The following is a 25510-nucleotide window of genomic DNA, read 5'->3' on the forward strand; positions in this document are numbered from 1 at the left end:
TGCGTCTCCACATAACAGATTTCACAATTATCGAAGTCTAGCTACATTTTCTTCCTATGTCCCGATTTCCTGTTGCTTGACCTCCCTCCCTTTATCCCACCTTCCTGCTTCCTTCCTAAATGTTTCAAAGCACGTCTCAGATGTTGTGTTATTTTAGCCTTACATATTTGAACATGTTTCTCTGGAAAGCATGGATGTGTTCTTACCTAACTACATCTCACCTGACAATATTGACAATAATTCCTTGTTCTTGTTTAATTGGATGTCACATTTTGAGTGGCTGGGGTGGTAAAAAGGTTTGAAACAATGTCCCACAAGCAGCACTTAACAGAACCGAGTTGCTAGAAGACAAGGCTCAGGTTTGGAAGGATGTTGAGCGCAGGAGGGGCTGGACTTGCTCTCTGTGGTCTGCAGTGGAGGAATGCCGGCTTGTGATGAACTGCGCTGCCTCAGGAGTTTGCTCACCTGGAGGGTGGAGTGTGAGACACTGCAGAGAGGTTTCACATGCTCATTTTTGGATATTTATCAAGCGCCTGCTATGTTAGATACTGAGGATGATGTGAACAATAAGATAGGTGCAACCTCTTCCCTGATGGAGTTTTGGATCTATAGCACTGTTTCCCAAAGGGTGAGATGGTTGAGGGGGATGCAGGGTCAATTTGATAACTAACATTGAGTTCTGTGTAGTTACAAACACTCTCTTTTCAGTCTTCCAAACCTTGTAAGGCATCAAGGAGGAGGTCTCGTTTGAGGGTTAGGGTTGACACACCTCTAAAATTTCATCATTTTCCTTTATAATGAAGAAAGAGCAACTTTAGGTTCACAGTTTTTAGCAGGTAACAGTACCTTATGAAGTATTTTTTGAGCGATTCATTAAACATCTTTATAAGAGCAAGCAGCAAGTAAGACAACAGGCAAATATTTAATACAGGAATAATTAAAACCAAAATGTTACGAGGGATGGTTTTAAGTTTTGGGGTTTTGTCTGTTTGTTTTTGTTTTCCACTTTTTATATTTGCATACAATAAAATTAATTCTTAGTTTATACTTGCATGAGTTTTTGCAAATGCATATAGTAATATACAGTATGCATAGAGTAATATACTGTCATATAACCACTCCTACACTCAGAATACAAGTCAGTTCTACCACCTTCCAAGATTTTCTCGTGCTACCTGTATGTTTATAGAAATTTCTGTCCCCCCAGTGCATTTTAAATTCACGAGCATCCTCACCTCCCATCCCCAACTCTTGGCAACTACTGATCTGCTTTCTGTTTCTGTAATTGTGCCTTTTCTGGAATGTCACAAAGTGCAGTCATGTAGTATATAGCCATTTCCGTCTATCTCATTTCATATAGCATCATATATTTGAAATTCATCTTTCTCATTGCATCTATTCATTTGCTTTTTTTTTTTTTTTTTTTTTTTTTGAGATGGAGCCCCACTCTGTCTGTTGCCCAGGCTAGAGTGCAGTGGCAAGATCTCAGCCCACTGCAACCTCCGCCTCCCAGGTTCAAGAGATTGTCTTGCCTCAGCCTCCCAAGTAGCTGGGATTACAGGCACCTACCACCACGCCTGGCTAATTTTTTTGTATTTTTAGTAAAGAAGGTGTTTCATCATGTTGGCCAGGCTGGTCTCAAACTCCTGACCTCAGGTGATCCACCCGTCCCGGCCTCCCAGAGTGCTGGGATTACTGGCGTGAGCCACCACGCCCAGCTTTATTCATTTCCTTTTAACTGCTGAGTGCTATTTCATTTTGTGGACGTATCACAATTTGTTTATTCATTATAAATAATAATATAAGGTATATTCAATATGACAAATGACAAACATGGTACTTAGTGAAAGCAGATTTAGCAGATACACTGAAGGTGATATGCCATTGACTGAGTTTTGGGGGGGATAAAAACTAGTCTAACAAATGTATGTATTACAGAGTTGTTTGAGTAGGCCATCTTTTAATTTCTTATCCATACCTTCAACAGTGCATTTGATTGAAATATAAATATGATTCCTGTTGTCTTAAGTCAGAATATCCCTTTTGGGTTTTTTTGTTTTGTGTTGTTTGTTTATTTTTGAGACACAGTCTCACACTGTCGCCGGGGCTGGAGTGCAGTGGCGCAATCTCGGCTCACTGCAACCTCCGCCTCCCGGGCTCAAGCAATTCTCCTGCCTCAGCCTCCTGAGTAGCTGGGATTACAGGGGCCTGCCCCCATGCTCAGCTAATTTTTTGTATTTTTAATAGAGACAGGGTTTCACCCTGTTGGCCAGGCTGGTCTCGAACTCCTGACCTCGTGATTCGCCCCCATCAGCATCACAAAATGCTGGGATTACAGGCGTGAGCCACTGCGCCCAGCCTTGGTTCATAAAGTAACCCAGGATCTCCAGAGCATCCTTTTTGTAATGTCCTAACTTCTTTTAATTCATTCCCTCCTTCCTTGCTTCCTTTCTTCTCCTCTTCCTTCCTAGCCTCCTTCTCACTCTGTCTCCTGTCCCTTCCCCCTAATATTTCACTGGAGTTTATATAACTGAATTAATTAGACCTATTTCTCAAGGAGTTGGTTTTCCAGAAAATTCACTTTGCAGTTGGCATGACAGAAGAGCTGGCATATTAATCAAATGCTACAATTTGTTCTTTGTATCTGAATGAGGCTGAGGTTGGACTTACTGCTTATCTGTTGTCCGTTTTTACCATTCTGTCCTTTGCAGCCAAGGAGCCTGGATTGGATTCTTCGTGATTGGACTCAGTGATGGTTGTAAGTGTTGATAGATTGGGCATAGACCTGCTGAATGGGGACAAACCCTATCTCCTTAGTTACTGTTACAGAGTCCCCAGGATATAAAGTGTCTGTATGAAAATAAATAAGAGCCTTTCTTTTCCTTTGTTTGGCTGATGATATCTATACCATTTAATAGAATAAGATGATAAAAATCTTTGTCCTTTCTTAAATAACATGCGAATTGCTGTTTTATGTGTTTATTCATTTTGTATTTCTGAAATATATTCAGTTTATAGACATTTCTGTCCCTCAATGCATTTTAAATTCTCAAGCATCCTCAAATTATGTATATTGAATATAATCTTGTATATGTGGAGGGGGATACACTTTGTAGCTAATGGGGAGATCAAAGTTACTAGCTTTCTCCATTTAGTCAGCTTGTTGCAGAATACAAAGGCTGCTCAAGGATTTGAGTTCGTATCTTAAAAGCTCATCAGAAATATTCTAAGCTATAGATTTTTTTCTCTCTCAGCAACATTTCAGATATGGAGGTTCTCCTCGGTTGCCCTTGCAAGTGTTGCTGAATTTAAATGCCACAGGAAAAAAGAAAGATCTGTTCTGTTTTTTCATCTGTGGAATGAGGGGGTTGGACTAGATGGAAGATGTCAAATTTATAGCATTAGTGCTGTCACTCCTTATCCATCCACATGACAGACATCACTAACCAATCATAGCGTGCTTTCCTGCCAACGCAGCATGACTTCTTGTCAAGTCAGCACTCCAGGAAGCCACTACTAGTCAACTGATGCTAGCCCAAGACGTGAGATCTATTTCCATTGTGAAACAAGTGGTGTTTACTCCCAGGAGTATACTCAAGATGGTTACAAAAGTTAGGTACTCATTGGACAGTAGAAGGAAGAATGTCAGAGTGCCTTGTTTTTCAAGTAAAGAGGATCTCCAATTACTATATTTTATGCTCCTGAAGGCAGGCATTTTGTTTTAGTCTTGTTTCTCCGTGTATACCCAGCCTACATGGTAAACTATATCTCATAGTAGATACTATATAAATGTTCGTTAAGTAGTGCACGAAGGAATTAATGGAAGAGCATGCCCTTGCCCAATTCTTTCCTCTCTAAGACTTTACAGTTCAGTGCTTCTTCCAAAGGGCAGGCACAACCTTTGCCATTACTGAATTTCATTCACTTCAGTTGAGGCAATTCCTCCAGGTTGGCTACATAGCTCTGTGTTGTTTGTGTTCTTCTCCACCGAGCACTGGCACAGCCCAGCAATGGTTGGCTGGACTTTACAAGTTTCCTCTCTATCATCCCCACCATTCACAGACCTATTGAGTGATGCTGAGGAGGGTCCATTTAATCCTTCTCCTGCTTGACGCTGAATTCTTTCAACTTGATGTGTAATTGGGAATCTGAAGGTTTAATGATATGAACAAGAATTTTGTCACAGATTCAAGATTTAACACTGGAGAAAATCATTTATTTGACACTTAACATAGGTAGCCCTTATTAGTTGTATTTTGGGAAGTAGATTTGAAATTATTTTATGGAAAAGACTAGATCTGATAACCCTGTATTTTGATGATGATATGTCTTTCAAATGATAGATACTCAGTAAACAATTTATGTTTCTCAGGGTAGTTTCATGAAAGTAGACTGAAGTCTCTGTCTTTAACTGTTAGAAGAGAATCATCTTTGAAAACAGAAGCGTTTTTTTTTTCTACCCAGACTGGATTTTGTCTAATAATAATATTGGATACCTATTTAGTAGAAATTAATTATGGGCTAGGCACTCTGCTGCATGCTTAATACATATTCTCAAAACAGCCCCAAGACTAGTGATAAGAATTCCATTACAGATGAGATAAATGAAGCTTGGAGAAGATACACAACCTGACCAAAGTCACAAGATAATAAGTGGCAGTACTGAGGTTTAAAGGCAAATCTGATTCTAATCTTCTCCCCTAAAGATACCAGGTCCCTCATGGCAGATGTGACTTCCTGCAAGAAGCCTTCCCTGGGCTACCACCTCTCCCTGCAATGCTAGTTGAGACATTCTTCCTCCGAGTTTCCATAGCAGTTTCTATTCCCTTATTATGATGTTCTCCATTGTGTGATAGCTGCTTCTACCACCAGAGTAAGATCCCTGAGGGCAGGGACTTGGGGCTTTTTGTTTTGTTTTGTTTTGTTTTCTGTTTTTTGCTGCTTTTGTTTGATGGCTGAATAAATGCATCTTTCCCAGGAGATCTCTGCCACTTTTCCCTGGGCACCTGGACACCATAAAAAATATAAAGCTAAGTCTTCAAGAACATGCTGTTGTTTTGTATTCCTTATATTTGGGGATGAAAAATTCAGGAAAATAGAGTGCAGCTTCAAATGTGGGATGGCAGAAGTTGCCTCTCTTCTGGACTACAAAATGCCTTCTGCTACTTACCACTGTCATTACATTATCACACCACTTTATTTTTCCCCACTTCAGTTTTTTATTAACTGTTGTTTTTTGAATAATTAATACTTGCAAATGTTCTGTGTTTATCCTGTTTGAGATGGCTTGTGCTTCTGGAATGGGAGGATTCGTGATTTTTAAAAATTTCAGAAAATTCTCAGCCATTATATCTTCAGCTATTGGCTTTTCCTGATTTCTTTGGTCTCTCCCTATGCGAGTCCTATTACACAGAGGTTGGGCCTTCTCATTCTATTCTCCATATCTCTTTATCTCTCAGATATTTTTCGACTCTTTATCCTTTTGTGCTTTATTTGTGTAGTGTCGTAAGATCTACATTTCTCTCTTTAGTAGTGTCTATTTAACCTATCCATTGAGTTTTTAATTTTAGTGGATCTATGGAGAGGAATAGTCAGCATGTCTTGTTCTTTTTTAGGGTCTCAATTTTAGCTTCGGTGTTTTAAATCCTTATAAACTTTCTCATTCCATGTTCCTTTTCAGAATTTCAATTGTTTCATGACCTGTAATTCTTGAGCCTCTTATTCTTTTATTTGTTGACTTGTAACATCAGTTTCTGGATGTTGTATAATTTACTGTTGGGATCTCATGCTTGTGGGATTGGTTGTAGCCTGGGTTGTAGAAGTGGCCAGAGAAATCTTCCTTTGTTTCTATAAGGCATTCCTGGCATGTCATGAACAGGACCAATTTTAATATTAATTTTTTTAGTCACAGCTTCCTGATTTTGACTTTTGTTATTCCTAGAATCTCAAGAAAGACAAAGGCCTAGGATTTCTCATTCTCAGTTAAAATATTTCCCTCTCACCCACCATACAGGTAGAGACAGACAAGTTTTACCTAGCTGGTTGTCAATTTTTCCAATCTATTTGTTCATTGAAGGTGCAGCCCTCAGTGAATACTCTTGGCTTTCTACAAAGGTCTTGTAACAGCTTCCTGCTTCTCTTTGTCCCGAGGCACTGTCTGTCTCCTGTGTGGGCATTACAATCCTAGCCCCTAGGGAACCCAGACAACCCTTTTGTCTGCCACCAACCACTCTTCGCCCTCTCTAATAGCCACAGCATAACTTTGCATGCTTCTTACTCTTGTTTTTAATTACCTGTTTATTTCTTGGCATTTTCCTGTTTTTTTGTTGTTTTTTTTTTTTTACATAAGGTCTCATGCTCTCACCCAGGTTGAAGTACACTGGTGCCATCATGGTTCAATGTGGCCTTGAGTTCCTGGGCCGAACCAACCATCTCAGCCTCCTAAGTAGCTAGGACTACAGGTGCACACCACTGCACCCAGTTAGTTTTTTATTTTGTGTAGAGATGGTGTCTTGCTATGTTGCCAAGGCCGATGTTGAACTCATGGCTTCAAGTGGTCCTCCTGGTGTGGCCTCCCAAAGTGTTGGGATTACAAGCATGAGCCATGGTGCCCAGCCTTCCTTTCTTTATTGTGAGTCAGCTAGGCATTTAAAATAATTTTTGTTATATTTTATCTAGCATGTCTAGGTATTTGAAGAGTTGGAATTTTCAGGTTGTCATCTTTTGCCATTTTGCCGGAACCAGGACCTCATTACAAGCTCATGGTAAAAGGTTCAAATAATATACAATGACATACGATGAAACGTTAGTGTCCTCATCCTCTTAGATCTGCCTAGGCCTCAAATCACCTTGTCAGTAACAATAACATTTATCATTTTCTTAGGCATAGTTCTAGAAGTACTTTTTGCATATACAGCATATGTACATGCACATACGTAACACATGAAGATGTTTTGTGCAAGCAGAAATATGTTTTACTGTCTGCACTGTACTTAGCAATGTATTGTGGAGCTCAGTGCATACTGGTGCACTTAGTTCTGCCTCTTCTTTCTCATGACTGTATAGTATTCTATCATACGGATGTGTCATAATGTACTAATGTCCCCTATTATTGGATAATTATCTTTTCAGTTATTTTGATATTATAAACTATCCTACAATGAACATTCCTTTACATATGTCTTTGCTTGTTTATCATTTAGCATAATTCACTTCGTCTATTTCCTTCTCTTCCCTCCTCCGCCTGCCACCAGTATGGGTTCCTTGTGGTCAATGACTTTATCTTTCATTGATGATCCTAGTACCGGGCACGGGGCCTGGCACTGAACTGGCACTTAATTCACATTTGTTTCATTAATAACTGTGCTCACTACAAAGTCAAATCAGCAGTCAGACTCAGCCCAAATCTCCAGCAAATGTATTTTAATTGCGGTAATAACGACAGCTGTTGACCATTCAGTTTTCCAAGGTGATTGACTGAGCACCTCCTCTGGACTAAACATGAGCTCATGCAATCTTTACTACAACCCTATGAGATGGTAAATTTCATGATCATGCTTTACAGACAAGGAAACTAAAATGCAGGTTACCTACCTGTAAGAGAGAGAGTCCATATATGAACATAGTTTTGTGTGAAATTAATGCCTGGCCTTTGGACTACTGTCTTAATTAACAATTGTACTGGCACAGCCAACAAGGGACATACTTCCATTATTCATTCTTTCGTGTATTCATTCATTTAATCATCAACAAACATTTACTGAGAGCTCACAGGGTTCCAGGGTAGGGAGTGATATGTCTTGATAAAAACATTCCTACCTTGGTAGAATTTACAGTGTAAAGGGAGTGACAGATTAAGCAAAAAAGTGAAAATGTGATGAGTGGCTGGAAAGCGACATAAGCAAAGGCTTTAGGAGCGCCAAGAGCAGACAGCCACGAAGGCCTCCAGTGTCTGTGATAAAACTGGATGAGCCTTGAAGGACAGCAGTGGGTTGAGGGGGGCACAGGAGGGGTGAAGCCTAGGAGTCCAGCATGCCCCCTGTTCCTTGTGTGCGTGGCACAGTAGAATCTTTCTCTTCCAGCCACTGCCAGCCCTCAGGACCTCTGGTCTGAGGGCCAGAAAGCCTGTGTCCTTCTGCTTTTGAAAGGTGGCTCAGCACTCCATTAGCCCTTTCTAATTTTAAAGTAGTAGCTCCCTTGATTGAAATCTCAATTTGGGAACAGGCCTAGGATTGGCCTGTGGCTCGAGATTTTCACCAATAAGCGGAGTGGGAGGCGGGGAGGCGTCCCTTTAAGCAGCCGGGAGGCAGCCCAGAGAGCTTGGAGCTCCTCTCCCCAGGACCTGAGCGATTTTCCTGGATCCGGAGCTGCGCACAGAGCAGCTGCCGCCCCGGGAATGTTACCCCCCTTGTGCGGAGCCCCTGCAGGGCCCCCTCCGGCTCCGGGCAGTTGGCTGCCGACGCCCCGCTGGGTTCCTTAACTGCGGCCGCTACCCCTGCCCCTGGGTCTCCAACCCCCTTTCCCCGCCTCCCCCCAGTTTCCCGGGCCGGCGGAGGCGCCGTAGCGTCGGAGCAATGCAAGGCTAAGCCGGGTAAGTGGCCCCCCATAGCCGGGGAGCACGGAGGGGGGCGCAGGGGCATGTTTGCTCCTGGTTTCAGGAGCTCCCCTGAAAAAGGGGCCTTGCAGCTGGAGAGTAAGCTCTGGGAGAGATGCGCTTTGCCACGCAGACGCTGGGAAGTCAGGAGCCCCGCGGTGGGGACCTGGTGAACTGAGAGTCTGAGTGTCAGCCACCTTTCGTGCAGCCACTTTATTAACCAGCAATAGTAATCATAATATCACGAGGGGCTTTTAAAATAGCCTTCATTCTCTTAGAATGCATTTTCCCCTAAATATTTAAAAGGTATTTACTGTTAATGACCTAGTTATTTTCTGTTCAAAATATTTCTTAACATCTCCAGGAAGATCTACTTTAAGACATGCCTTACTTCTTCCGACATACCTTTTTATTTTGAGCTTATATCCCCGAAAAGATAAAAGTTGTCTATTTTCCCAGAACTTTCAAAATCTATTTCTGGCCGGGCGCGGTGGCTCATGCTTGTAATCCCAGCACTTTGGGAGGCCGAGGCGGGCGGATCACGAGGTCAGGAGATCGAGACCACGGTGAAACCCCGCCTCTACTAAAAAATACAAAAAATTAGCCGGGCGTGGTGGCGGGCGCCTGTAGTCCCAGCTACTCGGAGAGGCTGAGGCAGGAGAATGGCGTGAACCCAGGAGGCGGAGCTTGCAGTGAGCCGAGATTGCGCCACTGCACTCCAGCCTGGGCGACAGAGCAAGATTCCGTCTCAAAAAAAAAAAAAAAATCTATTTCTTTGCTTCTTGGTGGACTTCGGTAATGAAGCAACTCTGGATTTGTTAATGTGTTCTTTCCGAATTGGGGTAGGTGGAGAGGGCCCCTGTCCTGGCCCTTCCTAGCTCTACATGGGGGAGTGTATAGTTTGGAGATGAGAGAGTTAATTCTTACTTTCCAAGTTACCAAATGCACCCTCTCAGATGCTGGAAGAGTCAGGACTTGGTGAAGGTTGGGATTACAAATCTGGGGTGCCTGGGCAGCCGTGCCCTGGGAAATTTTAAAACCAAAATAATCAGGAAAGATTGTGGGTAGGTGCTGGGTAAGATTTAAAAGATGAGGTTTCAGCTCCCCCCACCCATCTGTTCACTTGTGTGTACCTAAGCAAGAGGTTGAGAATCGAATGCAGAGGGTCAGAGTTTACTTTTTTTTTTTTTTTTTTTTTTTTAAGATGAGGCAGCTGGAAGACATGCCTTCCAAAATTGGAGCAGAGTCTGATGTGTGGATTGCCAAATTCCATTTCCGCCCATATTAAATTATTTTGGCTTCTAGAAGCCTTTATTTTGCTGGGCTGGCCTTTATTTGCATTTGTTTAGGTGGTGTGAATCATTTGTATACTTTGAGTTCCGTGCTTTCTGTACACAAATGTTTTTATCTGTGCAGCTAGTTGAGTAATTAGAGACGTGGACACGGCCCTGTCTGTACAGATAGAACAAATACCACTTGGGGTAGATCTGGGCCTTTCCTTTTCAAATCATCAATTGCCAAATCTTCCCAGCCTGTTGGGCAATTCAGATAAAGGTGTCAAGTGAGGTGGGCAGTGAAGAATTTATATATGCAGCTAATTCTGCTCATCCTACAATAAAGCATCTTCCCATGGGGCCAAAAAGTGGGGGTTAGGGAGACATATAAAAATGATCCTGTGTTCTTAGTCACTGCCTACCCAGCTCTCTGTGGATTTCTGAGAACCTGCCAGGAGAAACTGTTGACTGGATGGAAGTTTCAAGAAATGCAGAACAGAAATCAGGACAAGCCCTCCTTGAGCAACTTTTATTTCTGTTTGGAGGAAAGGAACACTTTGTTAGAATAACAAATTGTGGCTGCTTTTCAAGACCAGAAAACGGTTCTTGTTCTGAAGGCAGATTCGTTTTAAGAGTGTGAATCATTTGGTTTAGCTTTTTTTTTTTTTTCTTTTGCGGTGGAGGCTTGGAGATGATTAAACGTCCTGTCTGCAGGAAATTACCAGGAGATTTGAGTATTTTCCTGAATCAGCCTCAGATGGTACACAGCTTTGGGTGTAATACAAGAAAGCTCTGTTACAAGGCAATATTTCCTCAGTGATACTCTCAATCTCACACAGGCTTTCAAGCCTCTCCATCAACAAGCCTCTTATTTTTTATTTTTGGGGTTGTACTTCCATTTAAGAAACTGAAATAACTGTCTCATTCCCTCTGTGAGCTTAAGATGGAACTTATTTTTGAGACAGTTTTATCAAGCCCACTTCCCCACTAGCCTCCTCCCACTTAGCTTCAACAGGAAAAACTCTTGGCTCCTTTTCCCAAGATTTCTTTTAAGCCAGAATTGTTATCCTTAGGGACACAGATGTCTCGAGGAATGAGAGATGCAAAGGTTTGAACTAGCACTCACCAATTTGGTGGTGACATTTATGGTCTTTGTAGAGCTGTTTGCAGAGCAGGCTAAGTGATTCTGTATTGGGTTTGCCCTGAAGTGCATCAACAATACAGAAAATGGGCAATGAAAAGACGGTAAGGGGCAACCGAGGGACACGCTTGCTGCTTTGTGTAGTTGTGTATGCAGATATCTGTGGGTTTTTAAAAATAATTTAGAAAACCAAATCTCAGAAATGCTGTGCTCCCCAGGCTATTTTTCTTAATCTTTCCTGAAAAGTACTCAGTCACATTAAGCACTTCCTATCACTATCACAAAATAGGAGAGCGCTGGGTGAATGTAAACTCTGTGCGGTATTCTGATGTCAATGAGAGGAAGCAGAGAGAAGAATTTTTTTTAGCTACTAAAACACAGAATGGTAATCCTAGTTGAATATAATGAGACTTTATGGAAATTGTATTGAGGGTTTAAATGTGATGTTCCAAAAAAGTTTCTTTGATATTTTTTATTTTCGCAAAATCTGAATGGTGAGGAATTCTTTTCTGGGATAGTTAGCATTTGATTGCCATTCAGTTTTTGTTCGTTTGTTTGTTTGTTGTTTTTCTTTTTGCTTTGTTTTGTTTTGTTGGTGATGTCTTTTCATATCCTGCTCCTCTGTGTGACCAGCAAAGGAAGGCTTATTTTTGCAAAGATTGTAATCTGGACAACTTCCAGAACAATGGAAGATGTAGGGGTAGCTGAGGGAACAGACGCAGGTACCGTGGGACTCAGTGTCTAGGAAAACTCATGAATGATCTCCCTGCAAGAATAGCCCAGAGGCCTTTGAGAATTGCTTTATATTTGACTTTTAACAGCCAGCCTGTGTAGAGAAATCCTTGTACCTATCACTAGGGTCTCCCTCTTCACAAAGCATCTTCCCAGGCAAGATGCCAATCCACAGGGAGCGTGTACGTGACATTGCTTATCACATCTTTCAAAGGTTGCTTCTTACTACTTTTTCTTTAAAACAACTACTACTTGATCTCTTGGGAACATTTGCAAAAGGTTACTCTGCATTCACCCAGGCTGCTGTAATTAGGCACTGGTTTTATTTTCTATTTTCTGATGATTGAGGCTCTGTTCAGGCTTCTGGGGATAAGCAAACATCTGTTGAGTTGGATGTTAGATAAATTCTAATTTTGAACATTAAGTTGTCCAGGCTGGAGAAGAGGTCTCATCTTGCCATATTATAAATTATAACATCAGTAAACAGAATGATGCCTGTTAACTTACTGAGCTTTTGCCAAGCACAGACTTAATAATGTCTTACCAGTCTTTCTCAGACTTTATAGTGCATAGGGATATCCTTCAGGGAGTCTATTTCATAGGTCTGTAGTATGACCTGGAAATCTGCAATTAAGAAATATCCAGGTGGAACTCTGGACTTTATCTTGAGAAGCACGTTGCTGTTTGCTCTTTACTACTGAAAAATCCTTACAACACCCCAGTGACGGTTGGTGCCATCAAGCAGCCTGTTTCACAGATGAGGAAGGATAAGCTCACAGAGGTTCGGTAACTCCCCTGAGACACAAGGCTACCAAGTGGCCATGTGGGGGACCTGAACCTACAACTGTCTAATTCCAGGCATCTACCTGGGATGCTTCTTAAATGCAGCCCATGCTCTCAAGCATCTGCTCTTGGTGGATTGTTGGCGGGTTGCGGAGGGGGCGTGGGGTGGGCGGTCTTCTCTTTGTAATTTGTACCCAGTAACCACCCTTCCCACTGCCCTGCTGCCACTCTGCCGAAGGCTACTTCTCTAGGATGCTGGCATTCTGTAGACAGCGGTCCACGAGGTCCCCATTTAGACGATCCACTGTGATGGAATTGAGGGAGACCACATGGGGCAGAGGCCCTCGTGGCAACAGCTTCAGGAGTGTCCAGCTGATTTGCCTTGGGTTCTTTAAGTTCTGAACCAAGATGACCCAAGAGAAGGCTGATGGACTGTGAAGTGCTTTTAATTCCTGCAGCTTTTGGAATTCTTAAGACAGTTATGTTTCCATCAAGGGCCCTTTCTACCTGGATGTAGGTGCCACTTTCTTTTCTCCAATCCATAATGCCTCCCACAGGATCCTTTCACAAGACCTCACCCTACACAGCCCAAGAAAGTTGGAGCCATTTCCTAATGCTCGTAGCCTGCACTCACTTGCAGCCCTTCCTCCATTCTCTGTATATCCCCCACTCTGAGTGTAATCCTGTGGCAAGTGAACTCAAAGGGAGTATTGTAAAGAGGAGAGGCAGAGACTGAACGAAGCCTCATTTAAGCTTCTTGCCTGATTCTCCCTTGGCCTGACCTGATTTCTCTTACTCTTTGGGGCACATGGACCAGGAATGATTTTTCTTGCTTAATTGCTGCGGAATTGTGGATACAGGACAGACCACTTAACCTCATGAGCTTCAGCTTCATTATCTGTAAAATGGTATGTTCATGTCGACCCTTTCTCCTTCGGGTACAAGTGATGTAATGTCCAAGAAGGCACTTTGGACTTTGTTTAAACACATTTTGATAACTTGCTCATGTTGCCTCCTAGCAGTGGTTCTCTTACTGTGATCTTGGGAACACCTGTTTGGTGAATTGCTCTTCTGAAAAAGAAAACAAAAAAAGGTACTGTGTGTGTGGAACGTATGATGTTTTACATCTCCCTCTTGAGCAATCACAATTCAAAGACTATGAGAAGGCCCGGAGTAGAGAAACCTGTTTAGCCTTGATGTTGCATGTTCTGTGCTAATGTGACCCTGGAACCCCCTTTCAGCCTCACCTCTTAATGTACCACAGAACACACTTGGGGGAATCTGTTAAACTTCAAAATGGTGGCTCTACTACTTATTAGCAATGTGACAAGTCATTTACATCTCTGAACCTCAGTTTCCTTGTCTGTAAAATGGAAGTAATTGGGACACCTACCCTACAGAGTTTTAGGGAGGGTTAAGTATGTTAAGAGATGTCAAAGTCGCCCTCTGCCTGTCAGCAGGGTTTGTCCCAGTGGATCATTCCCTCCTCTTGCTTCCTTCTATAGCTTTCTGTCTCCTTCTTGCTTTATCTTCCTCCTACCTCCCAGTTTCCTTTGCTGCTCTTTCTCCTCTTCTACTTTTTCTTATTTAGGTCAGCCGCTCCTGCCTCCTTCGTGCTTGCTCATGTCTTTTTCATCTTTATTGCTCCCTTGTTGACGCCATCCAGCCCGTGGCTTCATGTTACACTGTACTCTTGCCTAGTGGAGTCACATCTCCAGCCTGGACTTCTCTCCTGAGCTCCAGACTTAGATACACATCTCTTCTCAGCAACTTCATTAGATGTCCAGTTGGCTTCTCAGACTTGCTGCGTCAAAACATAGGGCTAGCTTTTTCCTTTCCTTAAGCCTTGACTGTGTCAACAAATGGCACCTCCAGCTACCCAGTTGCTTGAGCTAAAAACTTTTCGCACCTTTGATTTTTCTCTTTCTCTTTCTTTACCCTCCCATATCTTATCCAATGGGAATAAGTCCTTTCAGTTCTGCTTCAAAAACATACCCGAAATCGTAGCAGGTGAGGGTGAGAGGGAGGGAGGACTGACTAGAAAGGAGCTTGAGGTAACTTCCTGGGGTGCTGAAAATTTTTGATATCTTGATAGAGTGTGCGTTACATGGATATGGGCATTTTTCAAAATTGATGAGACTCTACATGTAAGGTCTATGGATTTTGCTGTATGTAAATAACACCTCTCTAAAAAATAGGATAGAAAAGATACATATCTCAAACCTCCAGAGGTCCAACTTTAGTCCATGCTGCTGTCATTTTTCACCTTGATTACTTGACAGCCTTCCCAAACACCTAGTGGTTCTGAAGCTTAAATCACATCATAACACGACCCTGTTTAACACCTTCAGACAGCTTCTCATTGCAATAAGGACAAAACCCAAACACTTTGCTGTGACCTGTGAGACTCTCCCACCTTAGCAAGTTCTAGCCCGTGCCTACCTCTCAAGGGCATCTTCCTACCTGGCTACTAGCACCCATGCTTCAGTCACAGGCCAGCCCAAGTTTCTGCCTACCTCTGGGCCTTTGTGCTTGCTGTTGTTTCTGCTTGGCATGCTCTTCCCCTAGATCTTTGCCTGGCTAGCAGCTTCTCATCATTGAGATCTTAGCTTAAATGTCCTTCTGTCAAGAGAACTTCCTATCTAGTCTTGCTCCATGACTACACTCCACAGCCCACATTTTTCTTGGCCACATTATCTTACTAACTTCTCTCCAAAGCGCTTTTCAAGATCCAAAATATTTCATTTTCGATATGACAAGCCTGTCCCTGTCCCTCCTTGTCCCTTAAAGACAAGGATTGCATCATTTAAATCCCATCTTCAGTGACAGTATCTTCCTTCTAGGAGGGCTCCCTAAATAAATTTTGACTGACTGATTAACTGGTACCTGGGCCAGTGTCTAACACTGCAAGAAAATTATTAGGAAATTAAAAATTTTTAAATTATTTTTATTACTCTCCTCCTTTCCTGATCTCCCTCTTACTTCCTGGGGGATGTAGAGATTAATGTGCTTCCCAACTCTGCTAAGTCCATACACTTCACGTTTCTGTGCCTTCTTTTTTTTTGTTTTTTATTAATTGTAAACCAGATCAATTACAGTTGCCCCTTGTGGAGGTCTGTAAACCCCTTGGAGTGAGGCATTATTTCAGCACTCAGTACAAGTGAGGCATGAGTGTCTCATCACCTTTCAAAAATTGCAACCCTAGCTGATGGTTTTCTCTGAAGACCCCAAGTTTCTGAACTCTCCTACCTAGGAAGTCTGATCAGATGCAGCTGTCCTGGGAATTGATTTGGGATCCAAAAGTTTTTAAGATCTACTACAACTCCCACAAATGGCTTTGGAACTCAGAAGGCAGTAAACATATGTATGTTTTAATCTGTCAGAGCTGATCTTTCCTAGGGAACAAAGGTTGAACTGTATGTTTAGTGCCCCAAACTTGCTCTTCTCTCTGGCCCCAAAAGCCACAACCTCTCACTGAATGTTACTGGTGGAGTACTAATTTAAAAATCAGAGCAAAGGGTTGCATATTCTAAAAGTGGAAAAAAAACATCAGCAGATATTGGTGGGGAAGAGAATGTCCTTCCCGGGACAAGAAGAGAATAATGCAGGCATTTCTGAAAACCCACAAGCCATGGTTTATTTATTTGGACCGTTCATTGAGTTACTAAGACAGGAATAGCACAGAGGTTTTATTTGCCTGCAGCTCTGGTTAAAAAGAATTAAAGGGGCCCCTTCAGGGCTTAGGGAAACAGTGCTGTGATTGATTAGCAGCGTCTGCCGTGGGCAAGAACTGTTGTTGTACATAAAGAATTAGTGAATGTTAGATCTGGAATGGACCATGGAGATTATCTAGTGCAACTCTTGCCCTCATAGCTACTGCACCGTATTAGGGGGCTTTAGAAGAATAGTCATGAGCTTGGCAAAGTGATAACTCTTAGCTTTTCAGGCCTTTTTTCCCTCTTGGGTCCCGTCATTGCGTTCAGTGTGGTGTACTGCAGCACTTCCTGAGAATGTGCCAGGGGAGCCTCACGAGAGAGTTCTGAGGCTGGTCAAGTTTGGAAAAGTCTATGGTACCGTATCTCCTTCTCAAAGATTCATAAGGGACAATGAGCATGACATAGGGCCTGAGAAGTCCAATCATAAAGAAACCCACTTAACATTGCTTTCCAAACCTGGTGATTCTGGCATGTTTTTTAAGGACACCTGTTGCCATTTTGTAGAACATTCTCTTTAGATGCTGCTGTGTTATGTTTAGGGAGAGTGTTCATTTCCTAGGGCTGCTGTACCAAATTACCACAACCTTGGTGGCTTAAAACCACAGAAATTTATTCTCTTACTGTTCTGGAAGCCAGAAGTTTGAAAGTCAGGGTGTTGGCTGTCTCTGGGAGAGAATCTGTCCCGGCTTCTTGTGGCTGCCAACAATCCATCCTTGGCATTCCGTGGTTACAGCCGCATCACTCCAGTATCTGCCTCCATCTTCACATTGCTCTCTCCTCTGTGCATGTGTCAAATTTCCCTCTGCCTCTCTAAGGATACTTGAGGTGACATCTAGAGCTCACTTGTTTAATCTACATAATCTCTTCATTTCAAAACCCTCAATTTAATTATATCTGCAAGGGCTTCTTCCTCAAATATGTTACAATTTTCAGGTTCTGGAGATTAGGACATGGACATATCTTTGGGAGGCCATTTTGCAACCTACCACGCAGGCATATTGACTCAAACATTAGGAGACTTGGATCAAGTTCTCACTTAGCTACGAGCTCCTCAGTCCCATGAAGAGGCAGAAAGGGTGTTTAAACCAGGAGTCAGGCCTATTTCCTCACCCCTCAGAACTTCAGTGTCCTCGGCTATTACGTGGGATATACCTGTATACTTCGTAGGGGTATTATAAAATTAAATGAGATAAAACTTGTGGTGCACTTAGCACAAGTGAATATCAAGTAAATATTGGCTTATTGTTGTATATTTTTACTACTGCTGTGTTGCTGCCACTGTTATCATGTTCCTTCTCTTTGAGTCTTATTGTCAAATGAAGTGATTAAGGCTAACTCTGGCCCAAGAATAGTCAAGGATCCTCTCAAAATTAGCATACTGTGGGTTCCAGATCTCTCAAAGGCCACATTACATCTTCTAGATCTCTTCACTGAAGTATAATATATCCATATAGGAGAGTGAACATATCATAGGTGTTCAGCTGAATGAAATTTCATAAGCTAAATATACCAATTTACCAGCACACAGAATCAAGCCCTTTTTGCACCCCTACTTAATTCTAACCACTCTCCTGATTTCTCTATTTCTTTCTTTGTGAGACAGAGTCTTGCTCTGTCACCCAGGCTAGAGTGCAGTGGCATGATCTCGGCTCAGTGCAAGCTCCACCTCCCGGGTTCATGCCATTCTCCTGCCTCAGCCTCCCTAGTAGCTGGGACTGCAGGTACCCGCCACCACACCTGGCTAATTTTTTTTCTTTTTTTTCTTTCTTTTTTTTTTAAGTAGAGACAGGGTTTCACCGTGTTAGCCAGTATGGTCTCGATCTCCTGACCTCATGATCCACCTGCCTCGGCCTCCCAAAGTGCTGGGATTACAGGCGTGAGCCACCACACCCAGCCTCTGATTTCTAACATCATAGATTTTACCAGTTTTTGTACCTTACATAAAGGGAACTATACAATATGTACTCTTACGTATCTGGCTCCTTTCACTCGACATTCTGTTTGTGAGATCCTATTGTTTTCTTGTGTATAGTTGTAGATCATTCATTTTAGTTGTTGTATAGGGTTCCATTATAAAATAGATCAAAATGTATTCATTTAATTGTTGCTGGGAGTTTCCTTAGTTTCTGGTTAGAGACTATTACAAAAGTGCTGTTACAGACATTCTAGTACATATCCTTTGGGAGTGCCTGCAATGCTGGGACAAAATCCACAATTCTTTCATCCAAGATGTCTTCCCACCCCCACCCGCTGATTGCTTGCTTCAGATGCTTTGCAACTTGAGAGCTTCTTATAACCAAGGGTATCTTAGTCTGTTTGGGCTGCTGTGACAAAATACCATAAACTAGGTAGCTTATAAACGACAGATTTTCTTTTACGTTCCAGTGCTTGGAGGTTCAAGATCAAGGTGCCTGCACATTCGGTGTTTGATGAGGGTTTGCTTTCTGGTTCATAGATGGTGCCTTCTTGCTGTATCTTCACACAGTGGAAGGGAAGAGCTGGCACTTTGGGGTCTCTTTTATAAGAGCACTAATCCCATTCATGAGGGCTCTGTCCTCATGACCTGATCACCTCCCAAAAGCCCCATCTTCTAATACTATCACTTTAGGGGTTAGGATTTAAACCTATGAATTTGAGGGAGAAGGACACAAACATTCAAACCATGGCAAAGGATAATGGCTGATTAGTAGGGATGATTCTCATCCTCTGGCCCACCCACTGCCCTCCCAAGCCATTGGCCATGCCTACATTCTCTTGATGTGTCGAAATCTTTTGAGCCACCACTCTTTCCGTAAGACTTTCCCCTTGGCTTGCCTTCCAGTGGGCTGGGACTGGATGTGGTAATTTTGAAGGAGTAAACACCCAGCTAAAGACACAACTCCACCTTTCTGCATCCCACTCAGGGCCACCTCATTCATTTGCTCACACTCCCACTGCCAGTGCCAAGTCAGCCTTTTCTTCCCTGACTGCCTCAAGGAGAGACGTGATGGGCCACACATACCCCTGTTCTTCTCCATCAGGCCTCCACTGAACTGGTCATACACACCCCTGTCATACTCCCAACGCCGGTTGGGAGTGTTTGGAAAGCCTAGACTGTCTTACAGATTAGAGCATGTCCAGCTGAAGGTTGGGAACAGAAGGGTGGAGGGAGGAGTTGGCACAAACTGGCAGAGTGATGTGAACATGAGCCAGAAGCCTGGCACCATTGCCCAAAAAGGTTGGGAACCACTGGTTTAACTCAGCCAAATAATTTTTCTTATATAGGGGAAGGCTAAAACTCATGCTTCAACTGCTCATGGTGATACATGTATGAGAGACTTTTCCTGTATCCCAAATGAATGGGTAAAGCATTACTATGATGTGTTGAATGGTAGAATCATGTATGTGACTTTGTCCAGGGTTCCATTAATTGGCATCAGGTTGGCAACTTACACATGTCAATTCTGGTATTACTGGGGAAATATCTGATGGATATTAGGCTCAGTTACCAAACCATTCCAGAAAAATTTAAATGAAATTAGATTCAGTGCCAAAAACTTCTTTATCATATCCATTTTGTTCCTTTGTGTTAGGTGGCCTTAAAAATGCATATGTGACTGATGGGGTAGGAAGGGAGACATGGGAGACAGTGCATTCTAAGTGTCTTTGTTATGCTGTCATGTTTATTTTTTCTTGCCTGATGACCAAGAAGTAGCAAAGAAGGTGGGGATGCTTGGAAGGGGTGAGGTTCTCTGGAAATTTTTTATCTCTTTAAGTCAACAAAGAGTTAAGCCATACTTTTCTATACGATTATAATATCTCACAAAAATGAATAAATAGTTGAGTAACTTTGTGCCAAGCTCTTTTGGAGATTTAATTATAGTAGCAGGTATCATTTATTGAGTATTTTCTTTATGATCAGCAGCATGTTGGAGACTTCTCTACATCATGGGTCAACAAACGTTTTCTGTGTAGAGTCAAATAGTAAATGTTTTAGGTTATGCAAGTCAAGAGGCGAAATCAAGACTAGTATGTAGGTACTTGTGTAATGAGAAAACAAATTTCCACAGATTTTTTTGACAAAATTCAAAATATCATGATAATAATTGAGTATAACCTTTCCGAAATACAGGTCTCCTAATGAGAAGAATGGAATTCATTTTTGGAGAAGTGAGGTTTAGAGTTCTGTCTCCTATTACCAAATTGATTGCAAATATTTATCTATAAAAATCACTCTTAGCTCATAGGCCATATAGAAACGGGCTGTGGGGCTGGACTTGGCTTGCAGGTCATAGTTTTATTTACATTCTGGCTGAGCCTTATGTGTAAGTAATGATCAAATTGGACTGCCCGAAGCAGTGAAAACCTCCATAGTGGCATAAATGAGTCAAGCCTTTATTTGTCTCTCCTCAAAGAAGTTTAAAGGTGTCTGCCCAGGGCTAGTCTAGCAGATTCACTATGTCACAGAGACCCAGCTTGCTTTTTTCCTGCCCTGCCAACCTCGGCATATGGCTCCCTTCCTCAGAGTCGCTCCATAGTTCAGCTGCTGCCACCATGTCTGCATTCCAGGCAGCAAGAAGAAAAAAAGCCGGGAAGCAGTATACAGATACTTTCTTTTAAGGAGACTTCCCCTTGTCCCACCCAATGCTACTACCATCTCCTTGGCCAGAACTTTGACATATGACCACATGTCTTTGCAAAAGAGGCTGAGAAATGTAGTTGTTTACTCAAGTTGTGAGTGTGCTTAGATAAAAACTGGAATCCTGCTACTGAGGAGGAAGAGGGGATGCTGAGATAAGTAACTAGAGTTCTCTGTTTTATTCAACAAGGTAGAAAATGAGCGCTAGAGAGATTTCCATCTGCCCTGAGGCCTTATGGCAGCAGACTGGGATTTGAACTGAGGCCTGCTGAATTCCAGGCTCTCCTCTCCCTCTCCCTCTCCCTGCATCTGCCCTCAAGCACTGTGAAGAGGTCCATGTGCATCCTGCTAGGAATGAGGTGTAGTCTTGATTTGTATAAACCCTTGCTCCCTCCAAAGATGCTCCCAAGGAACCTATAAGGAAGGATGTCAACATTACCCTTTAGTGGAGGGCCCTGTAAAAACTGAATCAGGGCACATGGCTGAGGTTGAAGCCTACACAGGGCCTCCTGATCACTCCTAAACATAAATGCAAATCTTGAGATTCTACCAAACTTTTTCTCTAGTCACATGGAACAAGAAGTAAGTTCAGTGACCAACAAGCTCAGGCCTGCACACAGAGAGTAAACTTGTGCATGGAGGGAAGACTTGGGACATGAAATGAAAGCAGTAACTGGGTATGTGATCTTTTAAAGTGACCTACTCACTACTATGGCTTGGAATTTGGCCAGCATGGCTCACAGTTTTTTTATCCTAAATGGGAAAATGTGGGAGGTAGATAGGCGCTTTCAGGTTCCTCCTGCATACATATGGGCATGTATATATCTAGCTGTTAGGGAGAATATCTAAATGCTTGCTAGGTACTGAAACATTTATCTCAGGTGATCTCACAACAGTCCTGTAGGGGCATCATCATTCCATTTTTAAAGATAAGTAAATATGGTGTTGAGAGATTAACATGCCTAAGACCATACAACTGGTAAGTGGTAAACCCAGGTAGTTGGACTCAAGTCTTCATTTTCAAGTGTACTGTTTCTGGCTATAAAACTAAAGGCAATCTGTGAGATAAAAGCTATGATAACCTTATCAACAAAACACGTGGGTTTACAACAGAAGGAATGATTAATTTTGACTTGAGAGGAGGGATCAAGAAAGCTTCCGAGAGGTGATGACATTTGAGCTGGGCTCAAAGAATGACTATGACTGCGTGGCTGGAAGAACAAAAATCCATGAAGAGCAATTATTGTTGGTCAAATGTGTAATATGCTCTAATAATAAATAGTCCTGGCCAGTTAGGAAGTGAGAAAGAGATTGAGGGTCCCTGTCTTTTTGCTCACCTTCCAAATATCACCAGCACCATGAAAACAGCTGATACGTATTCCTGGGGCTGTTTCTCATCTAGGTGGTTTCTTGTCTAGTTCCGTTTCAGTCTTGTCTGTCGCCTTGGGAGACAGGAGCAATACCTCTTGCCAGAAGCTGAGTTGTACTGAGTTTTGATGCTCTGGTATTGAGTTGTTGGTTCCTCTTTCCACTGTATTCCTGACTTCAATTTGTCTAAACCTGGCTGTGTGTTAGTGTAAAGGAATCAAGCTCATAAATAAAATAGGAGGTGAAAGTAGGTTTTAGTAATGAGACTCTGGCTTAATCGCATCAGCAAGCTAAGGAAAGAGCCATTAAATATTTATCAAATTGTTGCATTGACATTTTCACTGTGCTTGCTGTGGACATTAGAACACTCTGGAGAATGCAGCTGTCCACCACCAAGCAACAGGCAGGGAGTTGTGGCTGCGCCGAAACGTATACCTGTATCATTACAAACCTCCATCCGTCTGAAGGCCCCAAAGAGACTGCATTAGTAATCCCCCATCTCACGAGGAGACTTTGTTGAGGTTTCAGAGAGTGTGACAGTACACAGGTGTTGATGGAGCTCCAGCAGGCGCCTCACCTTGAAACGCCTCTCATGACGCTGGCCAGCGGATCTCATGCACATTCCATGCTACCCTTTGATTTTTTTCCAAGGTCACTGTTTCTTGAGAGCTTTGTTTATGATTAGTTTAACTGTGATAAACTGTGGTAAGAAGTAAGTACTTGGATTTTTCCCCCCTTCTTCTTAGTTTAAGAATTCTTTAAATAGGGCTGTGTTTGCCTGGATGAGAGATTGCAGATTCCATCAGCAGATGCAGCACTTGTCTCGTGGTTGCCTTCCAAATAAGGCATGTCGAAGGTATTCTACCAGCATAAGGTCTTGAGCCGGTCAAAGAACCAGTTATTATGCTTTAAAAAGCAATTCATCATCTGGAGTAGTGAACTTGGGTGTTATTTTTAGGCCAATCTTTTAATGTATGTGACATGCAAGAATAGGGTTTCTCATGTGAACTTCTTGAGGGTTCATGAGAGAGTAACTGGGGAAGTGGGTAGGGTGACCGGCAGAGGTAGGTGTCTGAACAGCTGTGTGATGGTCCCATAATTTAGTACTTTTGAACAAGGACTCAGGAGTCAGACATCAGTTCCAGTTTCAGCTCTGCCACTTACCAGTTATATGATGTAGAATGGATTACTTAGACTGCTGAAGTCTCAGCTTCTTTATCTATCAAATAGCTTAAGTATGGTGTCTACCTCAACAAATTGCCCTGAGAATGAAATGAGATAAAGCACATTAAAGTCATTAGCATAATAGTTGGTACACAGCAATCACTTAATAAATGATAGCTGTTATTATTTCTAGAGCTTTTATTTTTAACATAGGGCTTCTAGTCTTTAAGACTTTCTGTAAGGTCAGGTGGGAGGTGAATCTTCTACAATCAAGTCATGGAAAATTGAAACTGGAAGGTACTCATAGATCGTCTAATCCAGTGGTATGCAAATTATGACTCTGGCTGAATCCAGCCTGCATCCTGTTTTTGTAAAGTTTTATTGGAACATATCCATGCCCATTTACTTTTGTCTTGTCTTCAGTTGTCACACTACAAGGGCAGAGTTGAATAGTCATGACAGAGACTATATGGCCCACAAAGCCTAAAATATTTAGCCTGACCCTTAATAGGAAAAAGTTTGTTGACACCTGGTCTAATGCAGTGAGGTTTTACCCCTGAGGAAATCAAGATCCAGAGAAAGGAAATGACTTGACAAAATACATAACCAAGTCTTTCACAAAAGGTTCCTGACTCCCATGCCTCTTCCCACCATCATGCGTCCTGGGTCCTGGTTTAGTAGGGAAGGGTTATGTGAAGCACAGGGGAAAGCTCATGCTGCTCGTGTGTTAAGAACCATGGCAAAAATGCTGTTGACCATAAATAACCAATTTTGCCATGGAGAAAACCACTTTTTAGAGGTAAAGAATCGATGTTGGGATGATGCTGGCTCATGCCCACTACTCTGTTACTGCATCAGCTGAGAGCTTCCAATTTTATGTTCAGTTTTCTCCAATAGTTCACCCAAGGGATGTAGAGGGGCTATGCTTCCAGCTGACCCCTGTCGTGTGTGTTTGACCTGAGTGGGCGTAGTCAGTGGTGACCAAGTTTGAACTTTCCTGGGAGAAAGGAGAGTTGGTATAGGAGCCCTTATGGGGGTGCAGGGTGATTTGAATAAGCTTTTTTATCTCAGAGTATCTAATCATGGTGATTGCCTCAAATTTTTCATTTTTAGTTTCCTATTTGAAGCACTTCATTTAATCTTCCCAACAACCTTATCAGGTAGGAAACTATCGGTGTAGATTATGCCTATTACTTACTTTTCTTAGACCATGTTGGGTTGATTGAAATGCATTCTTAATCACTTTGCCATGTCTCCAGTGTGTTCCATTAAAATGTGAATTCACCCATAGGAAGGTCTGACCAGACAGGCAGTAAATGATGTCTATGTGCAAATGGCAAGAGACCCCCATCCTTAGGTGGTACATCAGGGCATTTATCTCCCATGTGCATTGATGTGTCCCCAAAGCCTAGAACAGAGCCTGGGATGTAGTAGGAGCTTAGTAAATATTTGTTGAGTATTTGATGAACTAGATTTCATGATGCGAACTGTTCTTAGCTTAAGTCACCAAATATAACTAGATTGCTCTGCAGCAAGGGAAAACCCAGTCTGGATGAAGGGGCCCAGATGCAGATTCAGAAATGGAACACTTGAGACTTGCAAATCAAGATGAAAGGCACTGAATAAGAGACACCCAGGTGTGAGCTAGCCCCAAACTCTGATGTCTGTCCATGCTTCTCCCCTGCACTGTAAACAAAATGAACTCTCTGCTTCTTGACCAATATGTGAAGGGGAATCTCATAGCTGGCTCTCTCCCACCACACTGAAATTTTCCCTTTTTTGTCAAAGTCGGCTGTATCAGGATGTGTCATCTTATGCATACTGATTAGGTGTAACATGATTGCTTGGTGGGGAACTTGGATTTCTTGCCCACCTGTCCCACTGACAAAGAACCAGTAAGGAGCCTACTGTGGTGGGGGAGTGGGAGGGGACGTGCAGAAATGGTGGCAGAGTGGGAACTGCCAGCTCCTGGTATTGTTTTTGACACTCAGATGCTCTCATGATGCAAAGTGGACTGTGATCCTTTTGTGTTTGCCTGGAGCAGGGACTACCTGGAGCAGGGATGGTTTTGACTCATCTTTAAATGTTTCAAATTGCTAAGCCTTATATTGCTAAGCCTTA

General features: G+C 42.4%; 1 protein-coding gene across 2 annotated transcripts in view; it reads left to right on the plus strand.

The window, feature by feature from the left end:
- PRICKLE2 (prickle planar cell polarity protein 2) overlaps positions 1–25510 on the plus strand; it is a 351868-nt gene that overhangs the window by 168854 nt on the left and 157504 nt on the right. The window contains exon 1 of one of the 2 annotated variants that reach the window (XM_030801630.1): positions 8316–8590. The exons of the other annotated variant lie outside the window; for it this stretch is intronic. The gene's annotated coding sequence lies outside the window, so the exon portion shown is untranslated. Of the gene's footprint in view, positions 1–8315; positions 8591–25510 lie in introns of those variants that run through there. 2 annotated transcript variants of the gene reach the window in all.

Source organism: Nomascus leucogenys, chromosome 21 (genome assembly GCF_006542625.1).
Source record: "Nomascus leucogenys isolate Asia chromosome 21, Asia_NLE_v1, whole genome shotgun sequence".
NCBI lineage: Eukaryota > Metazoa > Chordata > Mammalia > Primates > Hylobatidae > Nomascus > Nomascus leucogenys.